Source organism: Eriocheir sinensis, unplaced genomic scaffold (assembly GCF_024679095.1).
Source record: "Eriocheir sinensis breed Jianghai 21 unplaced genomic scaffold, ASM2467909v1 Scaffold504, whole genome shotgun sequence".
NCBI classification, from domain to species: Eukaryota; Metazoa; Arthropoda; class Malacostraca; order Decapoda; family Varunidae; genus Eriocheir; species Eriocheir sinensis.
This window is the reverse complement of record NW_026111837.1, coordinates 118,654-142,255: the sequence shown is the minus strand read 5'-3', so window position 1 is coordinate 142,255 and position 23,602 is coordinate 118,654. Positions and strand designations below refer to the sequence as shown.

The 23,602-nt window shown below is 41.4% G+C and overlaps 1 long non-coding RNA gene across 1 annotated transcript; it reads left to right on the top strand.

The window, feature by feature from the left end:
- Positions 1-9,806: 9,806 nt before the first annotated feature.
- Positions 9,807-20,636, top strand: LOC126992826 (uncharacterized). Its single transcript, XR_007747101.1, has 4 exons — positions 9,807-9,916; positions 12,969-13,185; positions 13,714-13,830; positions 20,565-20,636. It is a non-coding gene; the product is annotated as an uncharacterized LOC126992826 (long non-coding RNA).
- Positions 20,637-23,602: the final 2,966 nt, after the last annotated feature.

The following is a 23,602-nucleotide window of genomic DNA, read 5'->3' as shown; positions in this document are numbered from 1 at the left end:
TTTTATTCTGTTGTTTTCTGTTGTATTCTCTTTTATTCTGTTGTATTCTGTTGTATTCTCTTTTATTCTGTTGTATTCTGTTGTATTCTCTTTTATTCTGTTGTATTCTGTTGTATTCTCTTTTATTCTGTTGTATTCTGTTGTATTATCTTTTATTCTGTTGTATTCTCTTTTATTCTGTTGTATTCTGTTGTATAACTGATTTTTATGTTTTGGGGGGAATTTCACGCAAGGGAAGGGAAGGGAAAGGAAAGGAAAGGAAAATGAAGTTACAAAAAGAAGGAAAAAATAATATATGAAAATGTGAGCCTTCCTCTGTACCGTGAACCTAAAAACACATATTTGACAAGGCTTTCCTAGGAGTTTTAGGCATTTCCAGGGGCAGTTTTATGACCCTGGTGGTAGTGTGCCCCTTCCTCTGTACCATGACCCAACGAAAACATATATTTGACAGTTCTTTCATAGGAGTTTGTCATTTCTTGGGGTAGTTTAATGACCCTGGTGTTAGTGTGACCTTTCCTCTGTACCATGACCCTAAGAAAACATATTTGACATGGCTTTCCTAGGAGTTGTGGGCATTTCCAGGGGTAGTTTTATGACCCTGATGGTAGTGTGACCCTTCCTCTGTACCGTGAACCTAAAAACACATATTTGACAAGGCTTTCATAGGAGTTGTGGGCATTTCCTGGGATAGTTGAATGACCCTGGTGGTAGTCTGACCCTTCCTCTGTACCATGACCCTAAGAAAACATATATTTGACAAGGCTTTCATAGGAGTTGTGGGCATTTTCAGGGGTAGTTTAATGACCCTGGTGGTAGTGTGACCCTTCCCCTGTACCATAATGCTACAGAAGCACTCATTAGAACCAAATTGATCTCTTTTTTTAGCCTTTGCAAGTAGTTAATGTTAGAGTCGGAAACATCTGACAATCCCATCTTCTTACAGGCCAAGCAGTGCAGAGGAGAAGGAGGAGGAAGAAGAAGAGGAGGATGTGAGTTCTATACATAAAGGCAGATCAATATATAGAAGCTTATGGAGTAGAGGAAATATGTCATTCTATGTATTAAAGAGGATAAGAGGGAGGAGAAGGTTAACTTGTAAATATAGGCAGAAGTTTATGTGCCAAGGAAAATATTTAAATGATTTGTATTATGCATGTATTGAAATGTTATGAACTTGGATGTTTGTATGTATAAGGCTATGGGATTTACTTACAAGGTCTGTGGTGTTTTTTTTTACTTATAAGGTTGTACTTAGGATTTTACTTATAAGTTCTGTGGCTGTGGGTACCTCCTACAAAGCCTTTCTACTATGGCTATTAATTAACAAAATCCTCTTTCTTTCAGCTTGTGTACTGGCTCAGAAAGTAGTGAAAGGGTGCATGTTATCTATGAAGGCTATATCAATAAGTATGGAAGTGTGTTATGGCTATTAACAACAATCTCTCTTTCAGCATGTGTACGGGGATAGAAAGTTACTTGGCATGTATTGAAATGTCATGCACTGAGAGTATTTACGTAAAGGGCCGGGGCTATTTCTTATAAGGTACTACGCATGATTTTACATATACAGCCTTTAGTGTTTCTTTAGGTTAAGGTATTTCCTATCCCAGCACGTATAAGAAACTTGGGTATGGATTTATGTGTGAGTTACTGAGTTGCATGTATACTAAAATGTGTATTTGGGATTTTCGTCTTCTGTGTTTTATATATGTATATCCTAAGAATGGTGTTTTGTTGGGAAAGAATGTTATGCACTGGGGTTATTTATATACAAAGTCTGTGGTTATTTCTTCATAAGGTATTTCCTATCCCAGTACGTATAAGGAACTTGGTATGGATTTAAATGTGCGTGTTACTGAGTTGCATGTGTATGTGCATTCAATGTATTGGGGTATATATTGTGTATTGGGGGTATTTATTTCAAGGTTAAAGTACTGAATGGAGGGGGATGTATGTAGGGGAAAGGTCTGTAGTGGGGGTGTCGTAACTAACAACCTCTCCTGCAACAACTCCTACTGGTGCTTGTGTATAGATTTAATTATGTATTGGAGATATGTATTTGAAGGTTAAGATACTGGATGGAAGGGTATTTATGTTGGGGTAATATGATAATGTCTGTAGGGATTTGTCTTAACTTAACAACCCCTTCTGCAATAGCTACTACTACTACTACTGGTGCTGTCCATAACTTACAACACTTCCGTACTAGGAGTATTAACAAAACCTTTTAATTTCAGCTACCAAGGACAACCTCTGCTGCTCTGGGTATCAACTCCTGCACTCCTGGGACTGGCATAACATCTGCATGCCCTTGTAACAACTCACTCTGCTTCTGCTATTCATAACACCCCGTTCTGCGTCTGCTGTCGTAACAGGGCATGGCTTCTGTATACTAACTCCTGCTCGCATAACCCGCATGGATTTACACTTCTCTCTCTGCTTCTGGCTTTCGTACCTATCAACACATTCTGCGCCTTCCTTCGTAACTAATCCCACGGCTTCTCTGCATGACAACTCCAGCTGCTTACGGCAAAATTTCGCATAACAGCTACTCCTGCTTACGTATGACAATTCTCTCTGGCTTCCATAACAGCACGTATGGCTTTTGCATGTGAACGCATTTCATTTCTGCTGCACACTAACCCACACTGCTGGCTTGAGTATCCTAACGACCTAACCCATTCTGTAAGCTGCCGCCCAGTGCTCCAGGTGACCCCTAACAAGCCTGTCGGATCGGCGTCTAGCGAGGGAGGTTCCGTCAGGTTCCGTTCCCTGCTAGAGCTGTCTCCCTTCACCTTAAAAAATATAGTTTGACATAATTTGAGAGCAGCAGTACAGGCCAGGTATCAGAGAGGGGTTCAGGCCTATATGGGGACACCTCTGTTAGGCTTGTACCTCAATAAATAACTAGAAAAAAGTTGGAAAGTGTTAAACAATGACCATACGTAACCTAGTCATGTGTGAATCCTGACTATGGAGGGAGATTATCCTCAAACACGTACGGTTATATATATACATGTCTTTTACCCACCCATGCGTGCAGTACGGGTGGTGAACTCTGACCTCTATGAAATAAATATACGTAACAGGAAAAAAATAAATTGGTTTAAAATATATTTCCCTCATCCATATTCGGCAGCAGATATGTACAGGTTGAAAAATGGGTTGATATCTGATGTTTGACCCCACAGTTGACCGTTTGTCCCTGCGTCTGGGATCGCTACGTCAACATCTTCGGCCGACGTCTCCACCTTAGGGTTGAGTGTCCGTCTCTGCGTCTTTGTGTACCTGCGTTAAAATCTTCACCACCATATGACGTTGAGTCTGGCGGGCGTTGTTTTGGAATCTCGAGACGGCAATTTCCCACGGCTGTTAAGGGTATGGGTCAGGCTGTCATGGGTGGCTGTTACGTTAGCCTTGTCACGGTGTCAAGGCTCGTAAAACCACCCTTGGAAATACTAGCAACACAGCGTATATGGAAAGCCTTCAAATGATGTAGTGACTCGTGGAAATATTTGCAACCTAACATATTTCACCCAGTGGTGGTGGTGGTAGGGGTCATGTTTCTTAACGGTCCCTCTAAGCAAGAAAAAATCATCACTCACACAAACCATTTCATACTATATATCAAAGCATTTGTGATCACATTATGCATCATCTATTTTGGGGGGTTATATCATGGCACAAATTTCAGTTGTATGTCTGTTTATTGAGGGGACTGTTTGGGTCTTGTATTTTCTGTTGTATATTTCCAAGGCTAAAAGGGTCAGTAATTGGGTTCTCAATGATGTTTTTTTAGGTTGATGGTACAGAGGAAGGGTCATAAAAGCACCCTTGTCTGTAACTCCCCTGAAAGCCTTGTCAAATATGTTTTTTTTTTTTTGTTTTTTTTATTTATTTTTTTTTTTTTTTTACGTCATGGCCTATTGCTCCGGTAAGCTTCTTCCCAGTGGATCCTGATGGTTGGCCCAAGGCTTCTTCCCGGTGGGGCCTGATGGTCGGCCCAGCCCGTTCTGGTGCAGGCAAGTGTTTATAGTGGTGCCATCTTGCATTGGCTCATGCTGCCCTCCCGGAGCTCATCTTTAATCCTAGAATCTAGAGTCCGGGTTGGTAGGTGGTCTTCTGGACAGCATGTGGGTAGTTTTAACCCGGTAGCAGCGGGGATCATGTTTCTTAATGGTCCCTCTAAGCGGGAAAAATGGGAAAAAATCATCACTCACGCAAACCATTTCATAATAATATATATCAGCATTTGTGACAAGTTTATGTATCATCTATTTTGGGGGGTTCAAATCATGGCACAAATTTGGCCCATCGCTGCTACACGGTAAAGCCACAAATTTGGCCCGTCCCTGCTACCGGGTTAAGCCACTCGGCGGCCTTTGGTGAGTGAAATTTACCCTTCATAGCCAGTGGATAGCTGCAACCACATAGATTTCTGATCCCAGTATGTATATTTTGGGGGGCGGAATATTTTAAAGTGAGTGAGATCTTCATTGAGCAAGGGTTGATGTAGGAGAATCAATTATTTCCCCATACAGTATTTAAAGAGACTGACTATTTGGAAAGGCTTCGTACACTCAGAATTTGCCATGTTTAACCCTTGAAAGCTTAGTTCTGGCTAGATATCAAGCTTTAAAGCATCACATTGAGCAAGGGTTGATGTAGGAGAATCAATTATTTCCCCATACAGTATTTAAAGAGACTGACTATTTGGAAAGGCTTCGTACACTCAGAATTTGCCATGTAAGTTCATAGGAGAATTAATTACCTCCTCAAACAACATATAAGAAGGGATTTGACTATTTAAAAAGGCCTCAAACATAGAATTTGCCATGTCTCTACAGTTGAAGGTCCAGCACTGCTTTTAGTCAAAGTTCTCAAGCTTAAAAAATAACACGCTTGATGTAAAGGAATGAATTATCTCCCCCAAACTATTTAAAGAGAGATTTTGAGTGCTTGAAAAGGCCTCAGACTCATAGAATTTGCCACGTCCTTACAGTTGAAGGTCCATCGCTGCTTTTAGTCAAAGTTCTTGAGCTTAAAAATAACAGAGGATTGATGTAGAAGAATGATTTACCTGCCCAAACAGTATGTACCCAGCCCCCTCAAGTCCCCAGTCTCAGCTCCCAATGACCTTTATTCTGGGGGTCAAAGACATTAAATATAAGTGTTTTCCCTTCCCGCGTCAGCCCTAAGACCCTCAGGCCCCAGTAATTGGTCACCTAACCTAACCTAGCAAGTGTGTTAGCATAATATTGGCGGTAACATTTTAATTAACCTTTCCAATGAGCAAAAAGAATTAATATGGAACTATGAATCAAATATCCCCAGCAATTAAGTCTCCACTTTGTTATGTAACATTAGTAAGGGTTCCAGTATATGTTAGATAATTACTAGCATTGTCAAGAACAGTTTTAATAGCCTTGTCAAGGGTTGGCCGAGAAAACAATATTATAACAAGCACTGAACTAATTCTTGAGTAATTGGACTGAGAAAGCCTTGATGGTACTCTATTTTTGCTATATTATAAAAAGCCTATAAGCGATGCCTTGGAAAGCTACCATAAGCAAGGGTTGGTCTAGATTATTGATGTCCAAGCTATTAATTATATGTATTTTCCCTTACCTGAAGCCCCCTAGCTCAAGCCCCCAGACCCTCGATCAGCCTCTTCCAGACCCCCCCCCAGTAGCTACCTTATTTTCTGGGGGATCAAAACCATTAATTATGTGTTAGTTTTGATAATTACCTGACATTAAGTCTTCCCATGGGCAGTGTCAGCATTTGTGAAGCCTTAATTATCATGAGCATAGTTTTATATCAAGCACTAACTCTTGGGTAAGACTTTGAGAAGGTCTTAATGTACTCAATCTTTGGCATATAAAAACAAGTCTAGCAATGCCTTAGGAAGATACCATGAGCCAGGGGTGAGTTAGGAAACTGATATACCTATCCGTCAATACTGCATAAACAATGGATCGAGGTCTTGTTCAGTATATATATCAGGCACAATTGTCCATCTTTTGAGTTAGTTTATTAAATACATATCACTGAATCTTCTACCATGAGCAAGGGATGAGTTAGCAGCTTGATATATATTCCTCAATACTGCATAGACAATGGATCGAGGGCTTGTTCAGTATATATATCAGGCACAATTGTCCATCTTTTGAGTTAGTTTATCAAAGACATATTACTGAATCTTCTACCATGAGCAAGGGATGAGTTAGCAGCTTGATATATATTCCTTAATACTGCAAAGATAATGGATCGAGGGCTTGTTCAGTATATATATATCAGGCACAATTGTCCATCTTTTGAGTTAGTTTATCAAAGACATATTACTGAACCTTCCACCATGAGCAAGGGATGAGTTAGCAGCTTGATATATATTCCTTAATACTATATAGACAATGGAAAGAGGGCTTGTTCAATATATATTATCACTCGGATAGGTCACAATTGTCCATCTTTTGAGTTAGTTTATCAAAGACATATCACAATCTTCCACCATGAGCAAGGGATGAGTTAGCAGCTTGATATATATTCCTTAATACTGCAAAAATAATGGAAAGAGGGCTTGTTCAATATATATTATCACTCATATAGGTTACAATTGTCCATCTTTTAGTTTATCAAAGACATTACTGTATCTTGTACCATGAGCAAGGGCCTTAGGGTGACTTATAGGAGATAGTTATACATTCCTATGTGTTTCATAGAGGAAAGGAAGAGATCTAGAATGATATATATTCTAAGGGTTCTTCATCTCTTATAGTTAATTAGTTCAGCAGTGAAAATCAGTTTTATGCTGAGTGCTGAGTAGCCTTGATGTCGATCGGCCAACACGTACCTCAAGTCAGCATGCATTTGTGTTATAAGGTCAATAAACTCATGGCCCAGAATCAGTCAGCATTTATGAAGTCGGCATTTAAAGTCAGCATCTCTCTCTCTCTCTCTCTCTCTCTCTCTCTCTCTCTCTCTCTCTCTCTCTCTCTCTCTCTCTCTTCCCAGCACGGCTTAATTCGATATCAGCCCTTATTGATGTTGCCGTTAAGTATAGCATTAAATATCATGCATGCAGGGGACGAGAAAGCTGAAAAAAAAAAGTAAAATGACGAGGCGGAAGAATTATATATGGCGAGCGATCGAGTCCATTGGCGGGGGTGTTGCCATTCTGAGGGAAAAAAAAACGTTATTTTCTCGTAAGTCTATATATTAGAGAATCTCATTCATCCCCGTGTCTCGGTATGGTAGGTCACAGGTCAAGTCATGCAATAAACATGTTCTGTACGGGTTTGGTGACTCCGGAAACAATATATCAGTAGTGTGCTGAGGTGACCGATCAGCTGATTAAAACAGCTGATTGGGTACGCGGAGGTTTAAACATTACGTCATAGCTCTCGGATAGGTTTTAATTTACAGATTTACATAGAAAATCAGACCCCAGGGTCCAGACTAAGTGGCCTGTCCTTAAACTAAGTGATTCTACATTAATCCGATGGCTCCATAACGTTGCATTTCAACTCTAGTTAATATATTGAGTTGAAGGAAGTGACGGCCGAGCTTGTTTTTAAAGGAGATCAATCGTGTGACCACTGAAGGAAGGCAGGGAGCTTATTCCATTCTCGCACTACAACGTTAATTGGTGAAGAAAAATTTGGTTCAGTCTGAATTTACTTGTCTACATTTGAGTTTTACGCCTTAATTTGTTCCTCGTACGCAAAGTGTCATCGATCATAAACAATATTGATCTGTCTACATTCGTGAAACATATGGAGCCAAGCTCAGCAAATTCAGCATGGCCCAGAATTTCTTTAAGTCGGCATGGTCTGAAGTCAGCATGGCCTAGCTGGCTCGCCCAACTCAGCATGTCGGTACAGGAAGCTTTTTTGTAGCGATATGCTTAATTCAACTCAGCCTATGACCTTTTCTGAGCTCAGCATACTACTACTACTACTACTACTGCTACTACTACTACTACTACTACTACTACTACTACTACTACTACTACTACTACTACTACTACTACTACTACTACTACTACTACTACTACTACTACTACTACTACTACTACTACTACTATTACTACTGTATACTACTACTATTAATAGGGGTTTAATTATGAACAATTAAGTCAGCAATGCTCACTCAGAATGGCGCCTAGCTGTTTCTCAATGCTGATCCTATTTTGAACTCAGCATGCATTAAAGAGTTACTGATTTCAGTCTGTAGAGCCACTCTGAGCTCAGCATGGTGGTCTATATATGACAGCATGATCGTTTTCTTGATATGCTGAGTTCGGAGTTCAACATGGATTTAAGTTAAGATTAGCATATGAGTCAGCATGGCCATAAGTTTAAATCAGCTTGCATAAGATCGAGTCAGCATGGCTATCTCTTTCAATGCTGACTTTTTATAGGCTCAGCATAGGAGATATACAAGTGAACAATGCCGTCATTGAACTCAACTTACTGCATATTGTGACCTTTATTTCAAGTCAGCATGCATCATGAAGTCAGCATGTGACCGTAAGCTTAAATCAGCTTGATAGCATAAGATAGCATTTCAGCATATATCCTTCAACTTAATATCAACTAGAGTAGAAATGCAACGTTTTGGAGTCTTCTGATTAATGTAAAATCACTTAGGTTTAAGGACAGACCACCAAGTCTGGACCATGGGGTCTGTGTGGTCTGATTTTCTATGTAAATCTATGTAAAGGTTGGAACAATTATTAGTTTTGAGGTACAACAATGAGTTTTCCTGTTCCAACGTCCATCTTCCCTTATTAAATATTTCAAAGCCATTATTTACACGGTTTTAGGTTTAATTAAAGAGAAAAAGCGATATAATTACCAGTTTATACAGGAAGAAACGTTGTAACCAATGGCTTTAAGATCTAATTAATACGTGATTCATTTCCCTTCCTCCCTCCCTCTATCTCCCTCTCCCTCCCTCCCTCCCTCCATGCTTCACGTAAGGGAGACTACTAAGTGTATTAAGAACTCCCTGAAGCCATTATTCCCACATATAAGCTCATTACATCATATTGTAAGCCCGTGCTGAAGAGTGATAGGATTTTATACTTTCTGCAGTTTCGTTCACAACATGTGCCGAGACCCAGACCCAGACCAACCCATTAATAACGAATACTAATGATTCCAAGGCCTTACCGCTGTTATTAAGGCCCCGGCAGGACTTAATTGGGGTTTACTAATGACAGAACACGCGATTAAAGGGCAAAGGGGCAGTTAAATAGAGTAATTAATGTTTCCGAGGTTAAACTAAAACTATTTATGTCAGCGATAATATACCTAAGCACTGCAAAAAAAGCCCTATTAATTAAACATTTCGACCCTATCTCTAAATAAATCTAGTTATTGGAGCGGAAAAGACAGTTCCAGGGTCATTTAATTCAAGTACAAGAATCTATTGAGCTGGCAGGAATCAGCTCGCAGCCGAAAAATAGCTCGCAAAGGGGGCTTGAAACATCCTTAATTTTCAATATATCACTCACTGCTATCGTTTAACTGTCCCTTTGCGACTTCAATACACTGCAAATACATCAGATAAACACTTAAAATCAGTAGAAGGCTTTAAAACAAACACATAGGAGATTACATAGGAGGAACTGCTCTGAGCTGATACTCACTCCTGGTTTGGGCAATCTCAACGCTTATATATAGATCACAGGTGGTTAAAGAGACATAAATCAAGGCAAATATAGACGTTTTTTGCTGTCTTTACCCCATTGGACATGTGTAGTGGGTAGTATCGCGACTTATTTCCCCGAGGAGGCATTTATCGTACACACCCGGCCCCAGCCGTGAAGGGAGGAGGCTGGTGTGTTATTTTTGTGTTTTTTGAGGCGAATTATCCTGTTGCCGAGGGAGCCATGCATCTGGAAACGGTAAATAGTCCCTCGTGATTGTTTTGGGCGGGTGAGGGCAGTGAATGAAGGCTTGTAATAGGTGGAAATAGGGAAAATGTATCGGTGGGGGAGAAGTGGATTTAAATGGCCGCCGTGGTCGTGCAGAAGTTCATCGTTTTTTACTGATTTCCGGTAAAGTAGAGCACGTGGCGGCACGGGGCTTGAGGGGCAGGGCGACACGTGCATTGCATTCCTGTGTGTGAAGTTGGAGAGCGGGATATAAGCCGGTAAGGTCAGAAAGGTCACGTATATAACTGGCTTGGGGTGTCCGGCTCCATATATGACCTTAGTTATTAATGACCTCTAAGACCTTCGGGCACTATGATAGGGAGAACTGAGATGAATGACCTAATGTATGGGGTCAAATGAGGTGTGAGGGTCTTAAATATTGAATTATGGGCGTTTAGCGGTGAGGTCATAAGGGCGTAACTGGCGGATGGAGCGAACCATATGTGACGTATTATCTCAGTTATCAATAACACCTAAGAACTTTGAACACTATGAGAGGGAGAACTAAGCTGAATGACCTAATGTATGGGGTCAAATGAGGTGTGAGGGTCTTAGATATTGAATTATGGGCGTTTAGCGGTGAGGTCATAAGGGCGTAACCGGCGGATGTGACGTATTATCTCAGTTATCAATGACACCTAAGAACTTTGAACACTATGAGAGGGAGAACTAAGCTGAATGACCTAATGTATGGGGTCAAATGAGGTGTGAGTGTCTTAGATATTGAATTATGGGCGTTTAGCGGTGAGGTCATAAGGGCGTAACCGGCGGATGGGAGCGAACCATACGTGACCTTATATCCGTGAGTTTTGACCAGTGTAAGATGCCTGGGTACTCCTGTATTAAGGATTAGGGTGTATTTGTGTTGTATTATTGCAGATATGGGGTGAAGGGAAGGGAAGGAGGAAGGAGAGGAAGGAAGGGAAGGAAGGAGAGGGAAGGGAAGGAAGGAGAGGGAAGGGAAGGAAAGGGGAGGGAAGGAAAGGAAAGGGAAGGGAAATATTGAAGGTTAACGTGAGCTAGAAGTGTTTTAAGGGTGACTCGTCTAGCGGGCGGGGTGAATTTTACGAATTTTTCAGATTTATTTATTTCAGTGTTATTTCTCTTGATTTTTATGCGTTTTCATCGTTATGGTTGCGATTTCATGTGTTTCTGAGGTGGTATTGATGGTGATTGTGGTGATTTTAGGTGATGCATGTGGTGGTGATGACCCGGGGTGGTGAACCTATTAACTCTTAAGGGGAATATGTAGGTTAGCGTTGTTGCCTTGACCACATGTGCTTACCCTAGACCATCGGGTGTCATTCTAGAGTTATACATGCTCCTGGTACTGCGAAGGCTGGCATGAACCTATATTTTGCCTGTCAATATTTACTTTGCTCTCACAGGAGGTTAAGGTTAATAAGTTTAATCCAAGGTTAGGATAACTCAGTGATGACCAGTATCTTATCCTAGACCTGGGGGCTTCGTGGTGCAGTGGTTAGCAGTTAGCACACTCGGCTCACTACCGAGAGAGCCTGGGTTCGATTCCCGGGCAGAGCGGGAAAATTTGGGAGGCTTTTCCGATACCCTATGCCCCTGTCCACCCAGCAGTGTACCAGGTATTAATCGGGGGTTGTGTCCCGTCTCCTGGGATCTATTCCCTTCTTTAATTCCTTCCCCTTCTGTCTCTCTCCGGCATATGACCACAGATGTTGCGCCAACTAAATGAAATTTTCCAACTTTTTTATCCTAGACCATCGGGTGTTATTCTGGAGGTCTGCTCATGATACTGCGAGGGCCGGAATCGACCTATTTTGTCTGTCAATTTTTATCTTGCTCTCACAGGAGGTAACGTTAAAATCTAAGTTTAATCCAAGGTTAGGATAACTTAGTGCTGACCGAGCATTTTTTTTGTTAATGTTTCCGATATTTTTCAGCCCTTGAATATATAAATAAGTGTGAAGTGATGAGACTTGGGTGTTTTTTCTGGAATAACACCCACTTGTTTAGGATAGATAGGCAGGATAGGCCTCTCACCACACTGCCGGTGATGTCACTGGCGGGAGAGGTGGCTACGGTCATCTCCATACTCACCGCCTCTTAAAATATTGTCTTGGGGTGCAACGCAGTATATATTTGTTTTATTTCATTGTGGTAGTAGAGCGCACGGCAGGTACGGTTAACCCAGTAGCTGTGGGGATCATGTTTCTTAACTCGGTAGCAGCGATGGGTCAAATTTGTGGCTTTACCGTGTAGCAGCGATGGGCCAAATTTGTGGCTTTACCGTGTAGCAGCGACGGGCCAAATTTGTGCCATGATATAAACCCCCCAAAATAGATGATACATAATCTGATCACAAATGCTTTATATATATTATGAAATGGTTTGTGTGAGGGGAGATTTTCTATTTTTCTTGCTTGGAGGGACCATTAAGAAACATGATCCCTGCTGCTTCCACCACTGGGTTAAAGGCCCTTCCCTCAAAGCGAGAAAAATGAGAAAAAAATCATCACTCACACAAACCACTTCATAATATATATCAATGCATTTGTGATCAGTTTATGGATCATCTATTTATTTATTTATTTATTTATTATTTATTTTTACGTCTTGGCCTATTGCGCCGGTAGGCTTCTTCCCGGTGGATCCTGATGGTCAGTGGTGGGGTTTATATCCTTCTTAATATATCAAGTTACATATCATGGCAAGAATTTGGCCCGTCGCTGGTACACTGTAAAGCCACAAATTTGGGCCCTTGTTACTACCGGGTTAAGTTAGGTCTTGTTAGGATAGCTCAGCAAGTTTGGGCAGGTTAGGATAGCTTAGATTTAATTCTCTAAATATATGGTCTTGGGGGGGACACACCTGGAGATACATTTCTGTTTATATTGTTTTGTCAGTGGCTTGCTAAGGCTAGATTAGTTTCATTAAAGTTTCATTAGGTTAGGATGACTTAGATTTAATTCTCTTTATATATAGTCTGGGATGACACATTGAGGCATATGTTTTTACTTTTTGCATATTTGGCGTCGGAACACAGGCTGGGGAAGGAGACGGTGGCTGAGTGGTTAGCGTGCCGGTCCTGCGTTCGCCGCATCATGGATGAGGAGGGTTTGAATCCACCACTGCCACAGTCTACCTGTCCTGAAGACCACCACCATCATCCTGGACTGTATGGGACTGTCCAAGGGAAAGCAAGATGGGGCCGCTATAAACACTTGCCGGCTTGGGCCCACCACCATGCCCAGCCAAGGGAGGTAAGGAAAAAAAAGTATGGCTAGGTTTGAATAAGTTTTAGGTTAGAATAGCTTAGTGTTAAAGTATCTTGTAACTATTATTATTGTCAATATTATCATTCCTATTACGCGTACTATTATCTAGCTTGTAAGGGACTGTATGCATATACAAATACACTGTATTGCCAAGAAACAAGGGGAATTAACTATTTTAATGATAAATATAAGTGAATCTCGTTATTGAGGACCAGGAGACAGATTTTGTGTTGGAAGTCCGTAAATATAAGAGGCTGAGTACAACAGTCTGGCAATGTTGGCACTGCCTCAAAGTATAGGCCTGGCTGTATGTGTAGAGTTATATGAGGGGAGAGAGAGAGAGAGAGAGGGAGGGTAGAGGAAGAAAAGTATGTAAAAAAACAAATATGAGAGAGAGAGTATCAATTAATTATCTTAATTATACAGCCCTTGATAGAGAGAGAGATTTCATAATATATTATCCCATGCTGTCTTTCCCGGTACAAGACTTTGAGAGTGGACACATATTTGCAGGTTGGTGTAGCAGTGCTGGGAGGTTCCATAACACAGGGCACTCCTCACCTCAACAACAGTCTCTTCACCGACAACTAATTCTTCACCAACAAGCTTTTCAGCAGCTTGGAGAAATAGGTAAGCTTTCTCTACTCACTTCCTGCCCTGCCTTCATTACCCCCGCCAGAAGCCTCCAAAGGGTGAACCCGTTATATTGAGCTGTAAAATGTTCAGCAGCTCACTTAGTAACCCAGCATGTTGTAAAATGTTCAGTACATCTCCTTGCTTAGAGGGAAAGGCCTTTTAACCCAGTGGTGGTGGTAGCAGCAGGAATCATGTTTCTTAACCCGGTAGCAGCGGGGATCATGTTTCTTAATGGTCCCCCAAGCGAGAAAAATGAGAAAAAAATCATCCCTCACACAAACCATTTCATAATACATATCAAAGCATTTGTGATCAGTTTACACATCATCTATTTTGGGGGGTTTAAATCATGGCACAAATTTGGCCCGTTGCTGCTACACGGTAAAGCCACAAATTTGGCCCGTTGCTGCTCCACGGTAAAGCCAAAAATTTGGCCTGTCGCTGCTACGGTAAAGCCACAAATTTGTCCCATTGCTGCTACACGGTAAAGCCACAAATTTGTTCCATTGCTGCTACACGGTAAAGCCACAAATTTGGCCCGTCGCTGCTACCGGGTAAGAAACATGATCCCCGCAGCTACCGTGTTAAGCATAGGGTGCATGATATATGTTTGCCAAAGTGCTTACTACACACTGGATACATATTATGCATGCAAAATTGGTTTTGCTTTATAATATAGTTAGATTAATTTGATTTATTTATTCAGCCCTTGACAGAGAGGAAAGTAATATTTCTTATTGTACAAGGGACTTACCACAGACATGTCGCCAACCTGATTTTGTATAAGTTTAAACCCAGGAATAAGTCACCTCCAATCCTGGCATCAAAGTTCCTTAAGCCCCTAACTCACTCACCGGTGCTGATGCAGGAGTCAAGTCATCATTATACAGTAAATATTGGTGTGAAAAAGACTCCTAATATTGGCCGCATCATGTGTGGAAATACATATTAAAAGGAAGCCTAGCCAGCAGGGAGGGAGGAGGAGGCTCACTACATGGTTTGGTCTCAAAAGCTAACAGGCTATATTTTCACCTGCAAGGGTAGATATATATTTTTCTACTTACTTTTGCCTTATTTTACAGCCTTTGACAGAGAGGAAAAGTAACACACACAAACTGATCACAAATATATTGATATATAAAAAATTTTGTGTGAGGGGTGGTTTTTTTTTTTTTTTTCTTGCTGGGGGAGAGACCAGAAAACATGTCCCTGCCACCACACCAAGTTGTTAAAGTTTTCTAAAGAAAGAATTGCTACATTACATTTGTAAGTCACTGACACAACAAAACACTCACCACCATCACTTTGTTGATGCGTCATGGACAGCGATATTAGGTAGGGTTAGATACACGGGAGCCAAGGTTCAGAGGAGCTGCTTCGTGCAGACTCCTATGTTCTTATGTCACTGGACGAGGTGGAAGGATGCTTGGGTGCCATAGTAGGGGTCAAATGCAGTGTGTGTATTCCAGAAACGTTCCACTCACAGTGCTGGCTAGCTTCAGACTGAGGAGAAAGACAGCGTCTCCGCCATAGCAGGGCACGATAACAGAAACCTTATTCCCGATAACCGATAACTGATAATGAAAACCTTAACAACACCCTGCGCCGTATCCGAGATCGCCACGCGCTAAATTTCAAATGTCGCTATTGAATATGACAAGCTTTCAGCCATAAACTCAACATAATCATCATGTATTATATATGAAAACATGCAGAATAAAATGGTACATAAAGAAACTCACTACGGCCAGGCCAAAACAACACCCGCACTGTATCCGAGATCGCCACGCGCGCTAAATTTCAAATGTCGCTATTGAATATGACAAGCTTTCAGCCATAAACTCAACATAATCATCATGTATTATATATGAAAACATGCAGAATTACATGGTGCACATAAAGAAACTCACTACGGCCGGGCCAAAACAGCGCCCTCTGCTGTGTCCGAGATCGCTGCGCTAAATTTCAAATGTCGCTATTGAATATAACAAGCTTTCAGCCATAAACTCAACATAATCATCATGTATTATATATGAAAACATGCAGAATTAAATGGTGCACATAAAGAAACTCATTACGGCCGGGCCAAAACAGCGCCCTGCGCCGTATCCGAGATCGCCACGCGCGCCAAATTTCAAATGTCGCTATTGAATATAACAAGCTTTCAGCCATAAACTCAGCATAATCATCATGTATTATATATGAAAACATGCAGAATTAAATGGTACACATAAAGAAACTCACTATGGCCGGGCCAAAACAACACCCAGAACCTTATACGATATCGCAATTATATCTAAATTTCAAATGTCGCTATTGAATATAACAAGGTTTCAGCCATAAACTCAACATAATCATCATGTATTATATATGAAAACATGCAGAATTACATGGTGCACATAAAGAAATTCACTACGGCCGGGCCAAAACAGTGCCCTGCGCCGTATCCGAGATCGCCACGCGCGCCAAATTTCAAATGTCGCTATTGAATATAACAAGCTTTCAGCCATAAACTCAGCATAATCATCATTTTTATATATGAAAACATGCAGAATTAAATGGTGCACATAAAGAAACTCACTACGGCCAGGCCAAAAGAACACCTCGCACCGTATCCGAGATCGCCGCGAGTGCCAAATTTCAAATGTCGCTATTGAATATAACAAGCTTTCAGCCATAAACTCAACATAATCATCATGTATTATATATGAAAACATGTAGAATTACATGGTGCACATAAAGAAACTCACTACGGCCGGGCCAAAACAGCGCCCTCTGCTGTGTCCGAGATCGCCACGCGCGCTAAATTTCAAATGTCGCTATTGAATATAACAAGCTTTCAGCCATAAACTCAACATAATCATCATGTATTATATATGAAAACATGCAGAATTAAATGGTGCACATAAAGAAACTCACTACGGCCGGGCCAAAACAGCGCCCTGCGCCGTATCCGAGATCGCCACGCGCCAAATTTCAAATGTCGCTATTGAATATAACAAGCTTTCAGCCATAAACTCAGCATAATCATCATGTATTATATATGAAAACATGCAGAATTAAATGGTACACATAAAGAAACTCACTGCGGCCGGGCCAAAACAACGCCCCGCACCGTATCCAAGATCGCCATTCGCGCTAAATTTCAAATGTCGCTATTGAATATAACAAGGTTTCAGCCATAAACTCAACATAATCATCATGTATTATATATGAAAACATGCAGAATTACATGGTGCACATAAAGTAATTCACTACGGCCGGGCCAAAACAGTGCCCTGCGCCGTATCCGAGATCGCCACGCTCGCCAAATTTCAAATGTCGCTATTGAATATAACAAGCTTTCAGCCATAAACTCAGCATAATTATCATTTTTATATATGAAAACATGCAGAATTAAATGGTGCACATAAAGAAACTCACTACGGCCAGGCCAAAACAACACCTCGCACCGTATCCGAGATCGCAAATAGAGCAAAATTTCAAATGTCGCTATCGAATATAACAAGCTTTCAGCCATAAACTCAACATAATCATCATGTATTATATATGAAAACATGCAGAATTACATGGTGCACATAAAGAAACTCACTACGGCCGGGCCAAAACAGCGCCCTCTGCTGTGTCCGAGATCGCCGCGTGTGCCAAATTTCAAATGTCGCTATTGAATATAACAAGCTTTCAGCCATAAACTCAGCATAATCATCATTATTATATATGAAAACATGCAGAATTAAATGGTGCACATAAAGAAACTCACTACGGCCAGGCCAAAACAACACCTCGCACCGTATCCGAGATCGCCGCGTGTGCCAAATTTCAAATGTCGCTATCGAATATAACAAGCTTTCAGCCATAAACTCAACATAATCATCATGTATTATATATGAAAACATGCAGAATTACATGGTGCACATAAAGAAACTCACTACGGCCGGGCCAAAACAGCGCCCTCTGCTGTGTCCGAGATCGCCACGCACTAAATTTCAAATGTCGCTATTGAATATAACAAGCTTTCAGCCATAAACTCAACATAATCATCATGTATTATATATGAAAACATGCAGAATTACATGGTGCACATAAAGAAACTCACTACGGCCGGGCCAAAACAGCGCCCTCTGCTGTGTCCGAGATCTCCGCACGCGCTAAATTTCAAATGTCGCTATTGAATATAACAAGCTTTCAGCCATAAACTCAACATAATCATCATGTATTATATATGAAAACATGCAGAATTAAATGGTGCACATAAAGAAACTCACTACGGCCGGGCCAAAACAGCGCCCTGCGCCGTATCTGAGATCGCCACGCGCGTCAAATTTCAAATGTCGCTATTGAATATAACAAGCTTTCAGCCATAAACTCAGCATAATCATCATGTATTATATATGAAAACATGCAGAATTAAATGGTACACATAAAGAAACTCACTACGGCCGGGCCAAAACAACACCCCGCACCGTATCCGAGATCGCCATTCGCGCTAAATTTCAAATGTCGCTATTGAATATAACAAGGTTTCAGCCATAAACTCAACATAATCATCATGTATTATATGTGAAAACATGCAGAATTACATGGTGCACATAAAGAAATTCACTACGGCCGGGCCAAAACAGTGCCCTGCGCCGTATCCGAGATCGCCGCGTGTTCCAAATTTCAAATGTCGCTATTGAATATAACAAGCTTTCAGCCATAAACTCAGCATAATCATCATTTTTATATATGAAAACATGCAGAATTAAATGGTGCACATAAAGAAACTCACTACGGCCAGGCCAAAACAACACCTCGCACCGTATCCGAGATCGCCGCGTGTGCCAAATTTCAAATGTCGCTATTGAATATAACAAGCTTTCAGCCATAAACTCAGCATAATCATCATTTTTATATATGAAAACATGCAGAATTACATGGTGCACATAAAGAAACTCACTACGGCCGGGCCAAAACAGCGCCCTGCGCCGTATCCGAGATCGCCACGCGCCCCAAATTTCAAATGTCGCTATTGAGTATAACAAGCTTTCAGCCATAAACTCAACATAATCATCATGTATTATATATGAAAACATGCAGAATTACATGGTGCACATAAAGAAACTCACTACGGCCGGGCCAAAACAGCGCCCTGCGCCGTATCCGAGATCGCCGCGTGTGCCAAATTTCAAATGTCGCTATTGAGTATAACAAGCTTTCAGCCATAAACTCAACATAATCATCATGTATTATATATGAAAACATGCAGAATTACATGGTGCACATAAAGAAGTATAAATTAATTGATAATTTTGAGATGTAAGCATAAATATAGAGATAAAATAACTCGTATATTGGCTAAAGCAAGCCAGTATGCGCGTCCTGGGATATGGTACGGGGCACACAAGGACACAGTATACTCGTGTTGAAGGGGTTAAACCCATTACTACGTGTCCTTCCCGGTTCTCTTACCAACAAAACCCTATGAATATCCCCCTTATTACAGGCCCTTCCTTCCCTCTAAGTGTGAAGTATGAGAAAAAAAATCATCACTCCCACAAACCATTTCATTTTTTTTTTTTTTTTTTACAGCAAAGGAGACAGCTCAAGGGCACAAAAAAGTAAACATTAATAATAAAAAAAAAAGCCCGCTACTCGCTGCTCCTAAAAAGAATCCAAAGAGGTGGCCGAAAGATAAGTCAGTTTCGGGAGGAGAGGTGTCCTGATACCCTCCTCTTGAAAGAGTTCAAGTCGTAGGCAGGAGGAAATACAGATGAAGGAAGATTGTTGCAGAGTTTACCAGCGTGAGGGATGAAAGAGTGAAGATGCTGGTTAACTCTTGCATAAGGGGTTTGGACAGTATAGGGATGAGCATGAGTAGAAAGTCGAGTGCAGCGGGGCCGCAGGAGGGGGGGAGGCATGCAGTTAGCAAGTTCAGAAGAGCAGTCAGCGTGGAAATATCGATAGAAGATAGAAAGAGAGGCAACATTGCGGCGGAATTTAAGAGGTAGAAGACTATCAGTATGAGGAGGAGAGCTGATGAGACGAAGAGCCTTTGCCTCCACTCTGTCCAGAAGAGCTGTGTGAGTGGAGCCCCCCCACACATGAGATGCATTTGATGCATCAAATGCATGAGATGCATTTGATCCTAGAATCTAGAGTCCGGGTTGATAGGTGGTCTTCTGGACAGCATGTGGGTAGTTTTAAGCCACTCGGCGGCGGCTGAAAAATCCCAGCTTGGTGGCACCGGGCGGGGATTGAACTCGCGTCCTCCTGAACACGAGGCCGTTACTTTGACGACTCAGCCACCGCCTCCCCATGATATATATATATATATATATATATATATATATATATATATATATATATATATATATATATATATATATATTATATATATACACATCATCTCATTTGTCATCACATTATGCAGCATATATTTTGTGTGTGTGTGTGTGTGAGAGAGAGAGAGAGAGAGAGAGAGAGAGAGAGAGAGTTAATGCTTTCACAGTTATTGAGAAAATTTCTAAAGCTGAGAAAGTAAAGAGATTATTTTTTAAGATGAAAGAAAAAGTGAGCAAGTATGGCACCAGAATTAAAGCTCTCTCTCTCTCTCTCTCTCTCTCTCTCTCTCTCTCTCTCTCTCTACCAATATCTATCTATATATTTTTTTTACCTTGAAAATAATTTATTATCTCAAAAAATCCCAATTATTTTACAGCTGACTTATTTCCTTACCCTGTTTACAGAGGAAGAAGAGGAGGAAGAAGAAGAGAAGATGAAGAGGAAGAGGAGGAGGAGGATAAGGACTTGGTGAGTGTTCAAATCAATTCTCTTTCCATTGCAAACTTCTTCCTTCCTTCCTTCCTTCCTTCCTTCCTTCCTTCCCTCTTGGCTCTTAGACCACTGAATAAAGAAAGGAGAGACAGAAGAGATGGTTAGATTATGATAATGCATTGCAACACCCAAACTCACATGTAATATTTAAGTCTTTTGTTGAGGTTTGGGGCATTTCCAGGGGTAGTTTTATGAGGCTGGTGGTGGTGTGACCCTTCCTCTGTGCTATGAAGCTAAAAAACACACATTTGACATGTTTTTTGTAGGAGTTTAGGGCATTTCCAGGGGTAGTTTTATGAGGCTGGTGGTGGTGTGACCCTTCCTCTGTGCTATGAAGCTAAAAAACACACATTTGACATTAGAGGGTAGCAGGACGCCTATCAGGTCAGGGGCAAGAACAAACACATGTTATCTAATAGGAGTGGCCATACAGGACGCGGGTAGCAGGTAAGCTTGGAGGGAACCCGCTACCTGCGTCCTGTATGGCCACTCCTATTAGATAACGTGTTTGTTCTTACTGACCTCTAGGGCGTCCCGCTACCTCTACTGGGCCCGAATTTACAATAAATCTTTAACCGCTAAGTTTGACTTTATGGAGAGTTTAACTTTATTCATCAAAATATCCCTCATAAGTTGATCTAAGATCACGAGATATTTTAGGCATGCCCAAACCCGTCTTAAGGAGCCTAAGTCGAACTTCAGTCGCCAAGATGGCCGAACGTCAACAAGCCCGTCAGCGCCTAGGGAAGACTTTTCAAGAGCGAAGAGACGTTCTGAATACTTTGAGTGACGCAGAACTATTGAAACGCTACAGACTGGACCGTGCAGGAGTACTGTTCGTAACGGATTTGGTGAGAGGGGCCCTGCAAAGCCCTACTTCAAGGAGTTTTGCATTGACACCCGAAATGAAAGTAATTATTACACTGCGTTACTTAGCAACGGGGAAAATGCAGATGTGTAACAGTGATGATCTTGGTCCATCACAGTCGTCAGTAAGCAAAGCGATCACCGATACCCTCAAGGCACTTACACAGCCAGCCATACTTGTCCAATTCATTCGATTTCCTCGCACCGTCCCTGAAATCCGAGAGAAACAACAAGAATTTGTGCAAGTTGCAAACTTCCTGGCATTGTTGGTGTAATAGATTGCACGCATGTCAGGATACCCCAGGAATATGAAGCAGACTATGTCAACAGGAAGAATTTCCATAGCATAAACACACAATTAGTGTTTGATGCCAAATATAATATTCTTAATGTTGTAGCTAATTGGCCTGGGTCCACTCATGATGCTCGTATTTGGCGTGAGGGTGGCCTCAAACGCATGTTTGAGGATCATCGTATACCACCGGATTCATGTCATCTATTAGGGGACAGTGGCTACCCTTGCAGACGGTATCTGTTGACTCCCTTCCCTTTACTATGTGTAGAGTGTGGCAGTCTCTCCAATTCACTCCCCTTTTCCTCTTGGGAGAAGTGAAAGCGGCAATATTTTCCATGATTACCTCGTCAGAGGGTGGGTGATGCAAGAATGAGGAAGACGAACAGGAACGCGTGTCCGTGTTTACATTCAAGAGAAAAAAAAAAGAATATCACCTTGCGCGGATGATAAACGTAACCTTTATTTTATAAATACTACCTTATTATGCCCATATTTCTGAAGTATATCATCATATAACATTGATAAAGTAGTATTACTACATATTCAATCACTGAAGTGTCGCAATTCTGCAATTTAAAAAATACATCTTTGCCAGGACAAATTTTCAAACTGGATCAGCTGCTGAGTGAAGTTGAACTTATTTTTCATTTAAGCTCAGCTATAAGTTAAACTTGAGATTCAGTGGAACTTTTAAGTTAAAGATTAAGATTAATTGTAAATTTGGGCCCTGGAACTCGCAGGGAGGGTTTAGCACCAGCGGCAAGTTACGCTAGTCCTCCTGCAAGTATTTAGCAACCAAAGGGTTAATTTACAGTCCTTGATAGAGAGAGACTATAGAATATCTTATCCAGTGCTGTCTTTCCCAATACAAGACTTTGACAGTGGACACATATTTGCAGGGGGGCTTTGTGGTGCAGTGGTTAGCACACTCGGGTCACAACCGAGAGCCCGGGTTCGATTCCCAGGCTTTGAAGCTTTAGAAATTTTCTCAATAACTGTGAAAGCATTAACTCTCTCTCTCTCTCTCTCTCTCTCTCTCTCTCACACACTCTCTCTCTCTCTCTCACACACTCTCACACAAAATATATGCCGTATAATGTGATGACAAATGAGATGATGTGTATATATAATATACAATATATATATATATAATATATATATATATATATAATATATATATATATATAATATATATATATTTAGGGGAGGCGGTGGCTGAGTCGTCAAAGTAACGGCCTCGTGTTCAGGAGGACGCGAGTTCAATCCCCGCCGCTCGTGCCACCGCTGGGATTTTTCAGTCACTGCCGCCGAGTGGCTTAAACTACCCACATGCTGTCCAGAAGACCACCTATCAACCCGGACTCTAGATTCTAGGATCAAATGTGTATCTCATGCATTTGATGCATCAAATGCATCTCATGTGTGGGGGGGCTCCATCACACAGCTCTTCTGGACAGAGGAGGCAAAGGCTCTTCGTCCCATCAGCTCTCCTCCTCATACTGATAGTCTTCTACCTCTTAAATTCCTTAATGTTGCCTCTCTTCATCTTCTATCGATATTTCCACGCTGACTGCTCTTCTGAACTTGCTAACTGCATGCCTCCCCCTCCTGCATGGCCCCGCCACTTCGACTTTCCTACTCATGCTCATCCCTATACTGTCCAAACCTCCTTTATGCAGAAGAGTTAACCAGCATCTTCACTCTTTCATCCCCTCACGCTGGTAAACTCACCGCAACAATCTTCCTTCATCTGTATTTCCTCCTGCCTACGACTTGAACTCTTTCAAG